Source organism: Typopeltis vanoorti, chromosome 14 (genome assembly GCF_054136105.1).
Source record: "Typopeltis vanoorti isolate ZY-2024b chromosome 14, IOZ_Tvanoo_1.0, whole genome shotgun sequence".
NCBI classification, from domain to species: domain Eukaryota; kingdom Metazoa; phylum Arthropoda; class Arachnida; order Uropygi; family Thelyphonidae; genus Typopeltis; species Typopeltis vanoorti.
The window spans coordinates 77,801,149-77,816,714 of NC_143562.1; the positions used below are offsets into that span (position 1 = coordinate 77,801,149).

The 15,566-nt window shown below is 34.8% G+C and overlaps 1 protein-coding gene across 1 annotated transcript in view; it reads left to right on the forward strand.

Moving 5' to 3' along the window:
* The window catches only part of LOC150099691 (anoctamin-8-like), a 416,071-nt gene that overhangs the window by 377,847 nt on the left and 22,658 nt on the right, over window positions 1-15,566 (forward strand). The gene's annotated exons all lie outside the window — the stretch shown is intronic.

Here is a 15,566-nt window from a genome sequence, read left to right on the forward strand (position 1 = left end):
AGTGAAAGAAAAGAAGAAAGCATATTGAAAGAATACAGAGATAAATGTAAGAAAGCGAGGCACTATATAAAACTAGCTAAACAAAAGTCATGGGATGACTTTGGTAAGAACATATAAAATAAATATCAGGAAGATGGCAAAATATTCTGGAGGCTGTTCAAAAGGCTTAAATATGGTGGAATGAGTACTATAAAAGGAATCAGTGATGATCAATGTTATATGGAAACTGGAGATAAAGATATCCTTGATGTATAACTTAAGAGAAATAGTTACAAAATCATGAGAATATAACAAGGATTCATATTTAAGATTTGTAGACTGGAAAAAAAGCCGATGCCAAAGTGCCAAGTGGAAAGCTATTCAAAATGCTACCGTTATATTGTTGTAAATGGAACATTATATCAAAGGATTGAGAGAAAGAGAGGAAGACACAGACTGGAGTGGATGAAAAATATAGAAGACTGGACCTATCTCTCGTATGAGGAATGCAGCAGAGAGGCGCAGAATAGGACATGGTGGAGACACATGGTAGTCAATCTCCTGGAGAGAGAAGACACCTGACAAGGATCACAGTGGTAGAAAACATTTAACAGGCATTCAATCTATAATACCTATTAATACTTAAAGTAGAAAAAGCCATCAAAACCATAAACTGCTGAAAGGCAGCTGGAGTAGATGATATTCCACCAGAAATACTCAGGTATAACAGTTTTACAGTCGCTGCACTGCATTATTCAGAACTCTACTCCAATCCAGATGATTGGAGTAGAGTTCTCATAGCACCATCTATAAAAGGAGAAATAAAACTGAATATGAGAATTACAGAGGTATTTCCCTACTGAGTGTTCATGGTAAGATTTATGCAAGTATACATGAGAAACCGTTGACAAGGATTGAGGAAATGAAATTGGAGAAGAGCAAGCTGGATTCAGGACAAATGGAGGTTGTCAGGATCAGATTTTCACTTTAAGAGAAATAGTTACGAAATCATGGGAATATAACAAGGATCTATATTTAAGATTCATAGAGGAAAAAGCCTATGCTAAGGTGCCAAGAAAAAAGCAATTCAAAATGCTACAGTTATATTGGTGTAAATAGGACATTATATCAAGCAATGCTTAGTCTTTATTTAAGTTGTAAATCAGTGGTTAGAATTGAAGGAGGTATAGGAAGATGGTTTGATGTTACATCAGGTGTGAAACAAGATGTACATTATTCCCTCTGTTATTCATTATCTATTTGGATCACATTATAAAGACATCATTTGCATCTTTACTTTATGCAAATGATGTCTGCAAGGTTCCCTGACTAAAGTGAATAACTGTTGTGATAAATTTGGTATGAAAATCAGCGATAAGAAGAAAAAGATGATGAAAATAGGCAGAAACATTGAAAATATCAACTGTATCTTGGATGAAGAATCTATAGAACAGCTGGAGTAGATGATATTCGACCAGAAATACTCAGGTATAGAAGTATAACAGTTCTACAGTCGCTGCACTGCATTACATGTTACATCACGCATTATATTTATTATCATAATTCATAGGCAAAGATAAAATGCTGAATAATTTGAGTCATGGAGTGAATATAAAATATTTCAGCTACTTAGGCAACAAATTTTAGTGGATATGGCAAATTAAATTAAAAAGACTCCAACATTATCAGATATTATATTTTTATCATCTAAGGCACTGTGTACTGTATCAATCCACCTATATCTTGGTCTTTCTCTGGGTCGTTTTCCTGCCAACCTGGCAGAGAATACTTGTTTTGCTAATCTTTCCTCGCCCATTCTGTTTATGTGACCATACCACCTGAGATTAGCTCTGGTAATGCATTCCTGGATGCTGACAATGTCAGGTTCTTTCCTAATATCCTCGTGAATAGATAAATGAAATATCCTCATGAATAGATGGCATCAATGGCAATTGATGCCATCTATTCACGCCTCTAATCTTTCTCAGGACTCTCATATCTGTGGTCTCTATCTTTGGTCAAGTGTTTTACTTCTGACCCAGCTCTCAGATCCATAAGTTAAAACTGGTTTGAACACTGTCTTGTATACAGCTAATTTAGTGTTCTGACTAATTTCTCTCTTATTCCATATGAATTTATTCAATTGACTTCCTACCATACCAGTTTTGTTTATTCTGTTGTCTATTTCCATATTTAATTTACAATCTTCATTAAAAATCGTGCCTAAGTAACTGAAATGTTTTACTTGTTCCACAGATTTTCCGTTCACAATGCAGTTGACATTTTCAAGGATTCTGTCTATTTTCATTGTCTTTGTCTTTTTATTGCTGGCCTTCATACCATATCTATTACAACAGTAATTCAATTTAGTCAGGGAATCTTGCAGACTTATAGCGGATTCATTTAGAAGTATAACATCGTCATAAAGCAAAGAGCTGACATCAACATCTCCAATTTTGATATCATGTTTAATACCACTTTCCTTCATAATGTGATCCATATAGATAATGAATAACAGAGGGGATAATGTACATCCTTGTCTCACACCAGATTTAGCATTAAACCATCTTCCTATACTTCCTTCAATTCTAACTGCTGACTTACAACTCAAATAAAGACTAAGTATTGCTTGTGTTAGACTGGTGCTTCGTGAGCATTGGTTCTTAATTTTGAATATGACTTATCAATTGCTTCCTTGTGGCCAGGGATCCTAAAAATTCTCCCTGGGTCACGGACTGTAACAAATTTATTTGTTCTGCACCAGTTAGAGTTGTCTATCTTAATAAACTGTGGGCCCTTTCCCTGATCTAGATAACTATCCTGCCTGACTCAAATCAGGCAGGATGGTGTCCGGATTTTTGGGAGATTGCAGTCATGCCCTTTTCTAGCCTTAGTTACTTAATCACTCTTTCCCCTTTTTATCACGGTCCGTATTTTGGTAAGTGGCAATATCGTTCTCAAACACAATTTGATGACCAGGATTCAACTCCAAACATAAAGTTTTATTTTACACTATCAGTATACATGAAACATAAATCAATCAATTCATTAATTTCCCTTAAATTAGATTAAACACTTTAAGTAGCATTACATGACAATTTCAGAATATGACATATCTATTATCTTCTAAGAGAGGGCATGCACATAAGTATATACTAAGAATTGTCTAGACATGTATCTTTAGGGAGACAGCTAAGGTAACATACACATACAAATTCTTTTGCAAGGATCACATAACATGGCTCTTCAGACTATCAGTCCAATGTCCCTAAAAGTTACACTAACTAACAAAATAGTCTCAGTCTTCCTTTCTGTAAATGTGCTTAAACCGAATTTTTCATTCAATGCTCCCTCTTGAACTTTAGATAGGTCAAAATTACCTTACTATTTCTTGCAGGGTGTAGTCTCACTCAATCACCACGTGCGAGTCACATGCATATCCTGGTTGGACCTTTGTTCACTCTGCAGATTGCTTTCCCATCTCATGGATTGATGTGCACCGGATTTTCGCATTGGAAAACATCTGTACCTTCCAGGAGGGACATCATGGTTCGGGTTTCATTTTGGATCCGAGCCTTTATTTTTTTCGGTCTGCACTTGGAGGTTTTTTGTCGGACCTCCTTCTGACATTATATTTCTTTCACCTTCTTTCTCACTCTCTCGATTTTCCAACCATCAACTCCCTTTTTCTCCTGCAGCTTACAGTCACGGTTGCATCGAAGACTTTCATCTCGAACCCATGAGAGAGCACCTCCCAGAGAATTTGCGAAATCTTGCTTGTAAGGTTCAACAATGGGTTTATCAAGGTCATGATCTTATGGCTCTTAGTCATCACTGTGGCATGCACAGTTTCATAGAATCTGTCCTTGGGTTGATTGTCAACATTTCCCTTTTTTTTTTGTTTGTTGCAACACATATTATTCTCCACTTGCAGCTTACACATATTATTTTCCACTTCCAATTTACCCCTTTTAATCCACACATATTAATATTTTACAATGTTTCCTCTCCATTGGGTGAATAGATATACACTTAATAAATTTAGTTTAATCCTTTATCCAAGTGTGTGCAAACAAAGTTTGCGCCTGAAAGTATCTTCAGGATTGGGGTAAAGTGGTACAACACCGGGCGACTCCTTGCAAAGGTGGAGCAAGCTACCAACACTCCTATCTCAGTATCTCCCATAATGCAAAACATATCTCCTTGCAGATATGCATAATTTTATGCATTAAGGAAAGGGCCACTATCCAAACTAGTTTCGACCTTTATTGAGGTCTCTTCAGTGGGAGCCAGGCCCAAGTGGAGATACCAAGGCAGAAGCATTAGCAGGGTCATCTCTTCCTATAGGATCTCAAACTTTGTTTGCACACACTTGGACAAAGGATTAAAATTAATTTATTATAGTCTGACCAAGTGAAAAACAAACTTTCAAGATATGCACTTAATAGACAATTATATGATACACTTCACTCCCTTTCCTTATTTCTTTCTAGTACAATTTTCACCAGCAGTACAGGTATTTTCTTTATTTAAGCTCCGTTCTTGTGAGATCCTGAACAAGGGTCTGTCTAGCAGAGGCAGGCCTCATTCACGATATCTACCACTTGATATAATGTCCCATTGACACCATATAACTGTAGCGTATTGAATAGCTTCTTTCTTAGCATCTTGCCATATGCCTTTTCCAGATTGACAAAACTTAAATACAAATCTTTGTTATATTCCCATGATTTTTCAACTATTTGTCATAAAGTGAAGATCTTATCCTGACAGCCTCTATTTGGCCTGAATCCAGCTTGTTCTTCCAAATTCTTCTCAACCATTTCTCAAGTATTCTTGCATAAATCTTACCAGGAACACTCAGTGGGGAAATACCTCTGTAATTCTCACATTCAGTTTTATTTCTCATTTTATATATGGGTACTATGAGAGCTCTACTCCAATCATCAGGAATTCGTCCCTCTGTCCAGGCCTTTTGAATTATGCAGTGCAGCCACTGTAAGATTTTTATAACACCATATTTCAGCATTTCTGGTCAAATATCATCTACTCTTGCTGCGTTTTCACATTTCAAGCCTTTGATGGCTTTTTCTACTTCAAGTATGGATATGTATTCCTGACTGTATGCCTGGTCACTGTTTTTTACCACTGTGCTATCATCACTGCTTGTTTTATTTAGCAGTTTTTCAAAGTAATTATTCCATACTTCAAGGATATCTTTTTCTCCCATTTTCATGTCACCTTTATCATCTATAACTCCTTTTATAGCATTCTTTCCTCCATTTCTAAGCTTCTTCAACAACCTCCAGAATATTTTTCCATTTTCATGAAATTTATTTTCTATGTTCTTGCCAAAGTCCCCTCATGACTTTTGTTTACCTAGTTTTATACAGTGTTTAGCTTTCTAACTCTCTCGCATAATCCCACAAGCTGGCCGTGGGATTATGCGAGAGTTAACTGGGAAGCCTCCTGACAAATTACTAACTGGTTCAGACCTGTTATACTCTTCCGCAGGTGGCCTGCATTATTACTGTTTTAACCCCTCAAAATGGAGGACGGTTTAGATCTCTAAGTATGTTAGTCATCACACACACTGTACAAAAAAGAAGGGGGGGGGGATGAAGGTCAGAACCCCTATTCTGTAGCCTAAACATAGCATTTGCTACTTCAGGCCCCCAATAATCAAGGTGGTGTTATTTCACTTCCGATGAAAGTCATCTACCACATAGTTGTCTAGTTGGCAATTCCACCAGCTAAGAAGATATACTTTTGCAGAGCAGGAATGCTTGCTACAAATGCCAGAGTTTCTTTTGTGAAACAGGCCACACCATAGGAAGGTGGAATTGATTTTACAAAGAGAGGCTGTATATTGCACATCCCAGTGCATGGTACTAATATTGATGAATGTGGGATTTACATGCAAAATAAATAAAGTTTTAAAATAGATCAAAGTTTAGTAGTTTTCAGAAGTGAATTATAGCCTCCAAATATACAAATATTTTTCAAGAAAAATGAAAGTGTGAAAGAAAATCAGTCAAAATAAAACTGATTGATTCATCCAGAGATTCAATTGGAGAAGTTGCCTACAAAGATAGAAAAATCAGAACATGATGGTGGACTCAAAAGCAAGAAGAAAGATTTAACAATCTTTCAAAGTATAAATTGAAGACAAAGATATTCTTGATATCTGAAATAATTACTTTGAAATATTGTTAACTGAAACAAGTTGTGACAGAACAGTGATAGAATATATTCAAGAATGTGATCAGGAGTACCTCACAATACTTCATCATCATTAAATTCCTGCCATGTACCCTCAAGAGGTGGGGGTGTACAGGATACGATAGTACTACATGAAAAATTTACATCATTACTAACTTCCTATCTACAATTTTCCTCCAAATCAGTGTGTTACTTGTCAAGACTCTAACATTATCAAATCTTATATTTCTGTCATCTAAGACACATTGTACAATATCAATCCACCTATATCTTGGTCTTCCTCTGGATCGTTTTCCTGCCAACCTGGCAGGGAACACTTGTTTTGCTAATCTTTCCTCGCCCATTCTGTTCAAGTGACCATACCACCTGAGATTAGCTCTGCTAATGCATTCCTGGATGCTGACAATATCAAGTTCATTCCTAATATCCTCGTTTTTAATATGATATTGCCATTGATGCCATCTCTAATCCACCTCACAATACTCGAGGTAGAAAAAACCATTGTAACCAAATCCACCTAGTGGCATTTCCATAAATATGGGAAGTCCTCTGGGATATACCAGAGGGCTTTTCATATTGGACCAGGATTGGTCAGATTTGGAGGTATACAGTAACTCTACTGCATAAATGCCTGAATAATAATAATTCTAAAGGCCTAGTGAGAAGGCTGAATTACAGATCATTCAAGCAGAGTTAATACCTATCTGTAAAAAGGGCAAGAAAAATTATTAAGAATTACAGAGGAATTTTCCTACTGACTGTTCCAGGTAAGATTTATGCAAGCATAATGAATAAGAGGCTAAGAAAAATTATGGAAGACAAACTTTAAGTTTCTCTTCTATAATTAACTCCTACTTATTTAAATTCAGGTCAAATAGGGATTGTGGTTCAGATTTTTACTTAAAGCATAATTGAGAAATCTTGGGAATATAAGAGATATGCATTTAAATTTTGTTGATTTGAAAAAGACATATAAGGTGACAAGCTCTTCAAAACTGCAGTTATATGGTGCAAGTACAGGTAATATATTTCTTGTATTCAAGTTTCAAATCAGCTGTTAGAATTAAAGGAAGTATAGGAAGATAGTTTGATGTAAAAGTAGATATATATAAAAAAAGGCACACACTAACATTACTGTTATTCATCATCTATATCAGTGATGAGCAACCCGAGGGGCGCATGCGGCCTTCCGACTACTAACCTGAGGCCCGCCAAAACATTGCACTTCATTTAGATGAAGTGTAAAAATTTTAGCAAAAGGCACAATGTGTTATCAATATGAAGCATGCATTAAGAGGTCATGTGAAAAATATTTGCTTGTGATAATAGTTCCCATGATTGTGCCATTTGCCTTTGCATTTTCGGTCACGCACGAGTAGTCATACTTTAACAATATACAAAAGTAGTTGCATTATTCTTGAATACTCTTATCGATACAAGTGCTTTCAAAACATAAGCAAATTATAAATTTATAATGGTAACATAATTTTTTCTTTTAAAAAATTGCGTCTTTACATCAATTTTTTTCTTTTTTTTTTTTACAAACAGAACCCTGTGTTTAATCAATGAATTCAAAGTTGAGGACGAAAATCATCAGTATAATGAAAGATGGAATGTGACTTTTTTTGCTTGCATAAAAGACAATGCTGTTTGCTTGATATGTTGTGAAAAGATATCTGTTTTCAAGGAATATAACATAAAGAGCCATTATAAAACTAAACATTCTTCAAAATTTGACAATTTGCAAGGACAGTTGCACAAAGACAAAGTGAATCAACTGCAAAAAAAATTTTAAACAATGTCAAAATGTATTTAGAGCGGCTTCATTAACTACAGATATTGCAGTACATGCAAGCTACATTATTAGTCAAATTTTGGCAAAAAGAATGAACTCATTCTCTGATGGAGAAATAGTAAAAGAATGCTTACTAGCAGTCCTTTCCCTGATAAAAAAAAAAAAAAAAAAAAAGATATAATTTCGAAAATCAGCTTGTCGCAATTTACAATCACAAGTAGGATTGATGATCTTTTGCAAAGTATTGAGGAAATTTTGCAGGGAAATATTTCTAAATTAGAATGGATTTCTTTGGCATTGGATGAAAGTTGTGATATTAGTGATATGGCACAACTTACTGTCTTTTTGAGAGGAACAGATTCTAGTTTTAACATCACTGAAGAATTTGCATCTTTAGTTCCATTGAAAGGAACTACTACTGGAAAACATGTATACAGGGAACTGAAAACCATTCCTAATCAATTAAATATACCAATAGAAAAGATCGTCAGTATAACAACAGATGGAGTTCAAGCCCATGTCTAGTATGAATGTTGGTCTGTTGGGATTATTATCCAGAGAATAAAAAGATTAACAGGATGCAAAATAATTATTTCTCACTGCATTTTGCACCAAGAAAATTTGAGTGCAAAAGTTTTGAAACTGTCCAATGTTGTTCCACCAATCATTAAAATTGTAAATTTCATTAGATCTTGAGGATTGAATCATTGCAAATTTAAGGAATTTTTTAAGAGATGTGGAAAGCGAATTTGGCGATATCCCTTTTAACAGTGATTAAGCTGCAGCACAATGCTTAAGCACATGTACGATTTGAAGAGGGAAATTCGGTTATTTTTGGAGATGAAAGACAACCCATTTCCAGAATTTAATGACAAGGACTGGATGTGCGACTTTGCATTTTGCGTTGACATTACTCAACATTTGAACGAATTAAATGTAAATCTTCGAGGACAGAACAAACTTATTAATGAAATGTTTGATGAAATAAAAGCTTTTGAAAATAAACTAAAAATTTGGAATCGACAACTGGAATTTAATAATATGGCTCATTTTCCAATTTTGAGAAAAGAAAATCCACCTGAAACGAAAAAATATGCAGAGCAAATACAGAGACTACAAGAAGAATTCAGTTTGCGGTTCTGAAACTTACGTGAAAACGAAACTAATTTTGATATTTTCTCATCACCATTTAATATAGACATCGAAAGGATTCCCAAAGAATTTCAAATGGAAATTATTGATTTCCAAAGCAACACTAAACTAAGAAATAAGTTTCAAAATGTTAGTCTTATTGACTTTTATATGAGTTACTTTCCAACTGTTAAAGTTCCATTGCTGGCTACCCATTCCAGACTAATAACGAGTTTATTGGGTAGTACTTATCTGTGTGAACAACTTTTTTCGAAAATGAAAATTGTAAAAAATGATCGTCGAAATCACCTTGATGACGAATGACTAAAAAATTGTATGAGTCACAATTTCAAACATACCTCCCAATATTGAAAAGCTTGTTGATGAGAAACAGAGCCAAATATGCCATTAATTAAATTTCAGCAGCTATTTAATTTCTTTTGATAAAAAAATTATGTACCTGTGTGTATATATATATTGAAAGTATTACTAATAAAAAGTAAATCAAATTAAAAAAAAAAAAACTTTTCACTATAAATCTATGTTGAAAATAACAAATTCCACCCTATAAATTAAAATTTTTTTGATTAATATATTAAAGTATTTAATATTGTGTTCATTGCAGCCCATATGGAATATTAGGTTTTCAATTGTGGCCCACTGAAGAACAAAGGTTGCTTATCACTGATCTATATGATCACATAAAAGAAAGCAGCACTAAAGCTTAAATCAAAATTTGAAATATTCAACTTAGCTCCTTACTTTATGAAAATACTCATAAATTGCTTTCTCAGTAGAGAATCTGTGGAACAATTGAAATATGTTTTGGTTAGATATATATATATAAAAGACAGTGTTCAAACCAGTTTTGACTTGTGATGATCTGAGAGTTGGTGTTTAGAAATAAAACAGTCGGTCAAAGATATATGAGAGTATAGAGAAAAATTAGTGAAACATAATTTCCAAATAAATGCATAATTATTAATTTTAATTACACATTTTGAAAAAGCCACATGAATTACTTTTTCGTTGTTTGTGTACTTCTTTTTTATCCCATTTTAGTGAGTGATACTGTTTAAATGCCATGGAAAGGCTAACATTTCTTTGGTGTAAGAATCAGATAATGTAATTATCTTATGCTGGTGTTACAAAAGTTATAGTTTTGTATCAATGGTTAAAAAAAAAAAACTTGAAACTCTGCCTGAAAGTGTAACTCAGCATCAAATGAAAAATTCCCTTATCACCTATGCAATTGTTGCCTGGGTTATTGAAGTTTTAAAGTGAAGCTATATAATCAGTTGGAATCTTCCTAACCAGAAACTGAACTGATTTTCTTGAGATATGCTGCTGTAAGAATACCACTCTCATGCAATGACTGTATGTATTGGGACTCGTAAATTTCATTACAACAACAACAAAATTGTTTGCTTTATTGGAAAGAAAAAGAAAAAAATCACTTAAATGGATCAAAGCTAGATAAGTGTGAGGAATGTGGAGAACTGAAGCATCTGACCTAATGCCCATTCATTGCCTTCCTGTGGTGTATCCTGTTATTAAATTCCAACCTGCATACCAAACAAATGAGAATGTGCTAGTAATTTGGAATAGTTTGAGATAACTAAATTGTATTTTTTGTATTATGATGGTGCAACATTATAGCTGGGGTATTGCCAGGTTAAACATGTCCTCACCATTTTCAGACCAACATTCAGTGATTGATGTCTTGTATGCATTATACAGGGCATGATGTAGCTTATATTTAGGCTAGTAATAGAACTGAAGAAAATATACAAGAAGATGGTTTGAACTAAAATCAGGTGGAAGACAAGGGTACATGCTATCTCTATTGTTATTCACATTGCTAAGAAAATCAGCAGTTAAGCTATGAAAATAGGCAAGAACATGGAAAACATTAGCTGCATGTTCAGTGGATAACCCATAGAACACCTAAAATATTTCAGCTACCCAGGTACAATTTTTAATGAGGTGATGTGAAACTAATATAAAAATATATAATTACAGATAATGTAACAAGTAGTGGGCAGTCCATTGAATAAATTTATATGGAATAAGAGAGAAGTTATTGAGAAATATGCAAGATAGTTCAAACATTTGTGGTTAGTAGAGGTAGTACGGACCAGATTTTTTGCATGGAGAGTGGTGAATGAGTAGAATGGATTGCCAGAATTAGTTGTGTGTTCCCTGATAGTGAATGAGTTTAAGGAGAGGTATGATAGGTTTTGTGTGCATAATAGTTAGTTTGGATCTCCCACAATATGTCTCTGGTCTCTGATGAGATGCCGTATAATAATAGTGATAAAGTTATGTATCTGAAAGTTGTCACTTATTTAAAAAGTGAAGATCCAGAGAAGGCAGTAGTAATGGAGACATCCAAAGACTCAAATACATATAATTGTCCTACAATCTGATCATTATACTCTACTGTCATTATTGCTAAGATTTCGTTTGCTACTTTGTAGAGCACATTAATGCAGCCATTAAGTCATCTCTCACTATAGCAGACAATGTTATAACAAACAGGCACATCCATGGAGTCCAAGACACCATGGATGTGCCACCAAATACAAATAACATTTGCACAGTATCTGTCATACTTCACTTTGTACTACTCATTCATCAACAAAGCACTTACAACTGACTCTAGCAGCTTGTTTTTACTCCTCTGCAAGCAAATAAATTCAGCTCTCACACCCTTCCTACACATTTGGTCTTCACTTTACCCTTCACACAATGCATCACAGAACACTCTTCATGGAAATACTGAACAAAACTATTTAAGTAAGAATCAGTATCCTCTGCTTTTGAGAGGACAGCAACAAAATAGTTACACAGCTAGTAGCTAGATAGTTCCTGGGGATGAACCTGATGGTAATGTGCAAGAGGATTTTTGACCAAATAGAAAATAATCCTATTACCACTTACTGCTGGATCATGCTCGTAGAGATTACAAATATAGCAATATTCAGGTGACATCATTGAAACCCCTCATGGAGAGACATGTTCATTTCTTTCTCCCTCACATTGAATGCTTCAACTCTCTAGTTTTGCTTACTGTTATAATAGACATTAACAAATAATAAATTTAGTTTAATCCTTTATCCAAGTGTGAGCAAACACTTAGAAGGTAGTGGCCCTTCCTTTAATGCATAACATTATACATATCTGCAAGGAGATGTGTTTTGCATTATGGAAGATACTGAGATAGGAATGATGTTAGCTTGCTCCACCTTTGCAACGAGTTTCACCACCTTACCCCAGTCCTGAAGATGCTTTCAGGCACAAACTTTTTTTGCTCACACTTGGATAAAGGATTAAACTAAATTTATTATAGTCTAACCAAGTGAAAAATAAACTTTCAACTTAGACATTAACAAAACTAACAGCAAACTGTGGCTTATAAAAATCTCCTATAAATAAATCACAAATAACGAAGTGTCTTTTTGGTCTTTGGATATGAAAATGTAAAATCACTTTCACGCACACTGCACTTTGTGGCCTCAATTCAAAATTAAATTTGGTGCACCATCACTTGCATCAAAACCTGATCTATTATTTCATACAGGATCTCAACTGGTAACTCAACAACTACTTCCCATCTCAAATATCCAGCCTACATTATGTGAATTCCATCTATAAGAAGGGGTGTACATGTGCATTTGTCAGGTCTCACATTCCATACTAGAAATTATTGAACTTAGAATCCCCTTTTTATGATTTGTTCTGGACCAAAATTTCCTTGCGACATTTTGTTGCTGTCATGCACTGCCTTTATCATTCTCCCAGTTCTGATAACCACTCTGACCTCTGATTGTTTATCTCTGAAATTGATTTTCTATATTATAATTCTCCAAACTGTGAAATCACCTTTTTTAGGAAATTATAATGTTCATAATTAAAACTGGCTCCTCTTCTCTAACTTAAAAGAGCAAGCCTGAAGTGATTGATATATTTATTTTTAGTAATGATGTTATGCAAATTGTCCATGTACCAACCAGAATATCAGATATCATTATACCCAATACACAATGGACCTTTAAAATGACATCTCCTCTTGGTTACTGTAGTCATAACCTTTATCAAATTTCATTCTTTATTGATCTTCATTTAGCCATCCCCAGTCTTCTTCCCCTTCAATGGTACTAAGTGGGATGACTTCTGTGATTTCTGGTCTGATTATTCTTTCTACTCTTCTAATTCCCGGCCTGGTTAGCATATCCACTCTCCAGCCAAAAGGTTGCAGGTTCGAATCCCATTGTGGGCATGGATGTTTGTGATTGTCTGTGAAAATACTAGTGGTGGTGGGCAGTAGATGGTGCTGGTGTAGATGATGATGATGGTAGTTGCGGTTCGTTGTAGTTGATGGATTGAGTGGTGGAGACGGAGCTGTAGGGTAGGTGCCCTCCCTCAATGAGTCTTTGGACTCCCTGGAGGGATCACATAATAATAAGAATAATAATAATAAGAATAAGAATAATAATAATAATAATTCAAACACCTTCTCTAGCCAAATAAATAAAATAATCCTTTTTGGAATGAGGGCCTTCATTCTCCCTCACACACAAAACTTTCAATGTTTAAGTCCTGATCAAACAAGTGTGATAAAAATTTAGCATATTTATTCAATAAACTTTAGTTTTGTACTCAACTTGCATGACAGCCTGCAATATCTGTTAAAAACCCATCAACAAATCTATGCTAGACTTCAAAAAGATCAATCCCAAAAAATCTCACTTCATGCTCAAATCGCAATTTAGTCTTCTGATTCTTCACTAACTGTTGGACACAGCTTCTGTATTTCATACTTTTTCTGTGTCTCTCTCACACATACACAGATGGCACCATGGTAATATCCTCAGACATAAGGCTTGGTGGCATAGGTCTTTTTCTTTAACTGTTGCATAACTGATGAAGGAAAATCACCTCCAAAAAGACAGAAAATTTTCTCTAAAAAGACAGAAAAATCTTCATTAGTTTGGATGCTAATAAGTCTCTTGGTCGAGATGGTTCCTTGCCCATGATGCTCAAAATTTGCCTTCCTGTATTAAAATCTATCCTTTGTCACCTAATCAACATGTCATACTTGTCTAGTTATAAGACAAGTATTTATCATACTTGTCTAGTATCTACCCAATTGCATGGAAGCAAGCTTTTATCTAGACCATCTCTAATTGTGGCATTTATTTCCCTTTTTAAACTACTGTCCCATTGCCCTCATCTCATTCCTCTCAAAACAGTGGAGAAAGGCATCAAGGGCCAAACCTATTCACCTGGAAGGTCACCAGTTATTTTGCAATCATCAATATGGATTGGTCCACTAGGCTATATGCTTGAAGACCTTCTCTTACTGACCATAAATCCATTCCATGGCTTTGCTGATGATAGCACACTCCATTCCTCTTCTTTGATCCAATGTCTTAAACAGTATTCTCCTTACTATTTTCCATCCGAATAAAGGTAATGTAGTGGACTCCAATGCTATCAAAACACAGTCCTGTTTGATCTCTCCTACAAAAGTAATGGGAAAACTTAATATGCAGATCTCCACTTAGGATTAGATTTCACTTCTTTGGCTGACTTACACATCTAGCCTTTCCAGGCAAATACATTGTATGCCATCCGTAACCTTCTCAGCTGCCCAAAGCACTTGGTATCCTATTCCATTCTAGACACTACTTCTCTCCTATATAACTCTGATACTATATGAATTGAATTTATTATTTTTTTTGTTTACATCAACCCTAAATGAGAGATTGAAAACTTACAGCACATCAATGCCATGTTACATCAGTGCAGTGCCATCAACAATCCATTAATAGATGAACCACTGTGTCAAAAATTCCTTCAAGCTACTTTCTCATATATGTTCTATAAAAACACAAGTAGTCACAATTACTAGTCAGTATCTATTTGGATGTCACAAATTTATTTAAACAACTTCTCATCATCCTCTTTCATTTCATCTCTAACTTTTTCTTTGGAACAGCATTCCCTATTTTTCCTCCCACATAGGATAATCCCAACTATTCAAGAAACCCATCAACAGATTCTTTATTTTTCCCTTACCACTTCCACATACACAGCATTCTTGTGTTACAGGTTTTGTGACCTTGTGTGTGTGTGTGTGTTGGGGGGATATATAAAAAAGCATCTGCAGTTGAATTAAATAAGGAAGATGGTTGCATCATGATATTGCTAGACTTTGCAAAGCCATTTGACAGAATTCTGTATAGAACTATTACCTAAATTGGAGCAAATGCACAAAGGAGTGACATGTATAAAAGTTGGCTGATGGACATAACGAGTTTGAATTAAGGCAAAAGTATGTGAACAATAGTGGACTCTTTACTTGGACCACTGCTGTGTAATTTGTATATTAATGATAATTGAATGATTTGAGGGAGAATATTCCAAAGTGCAG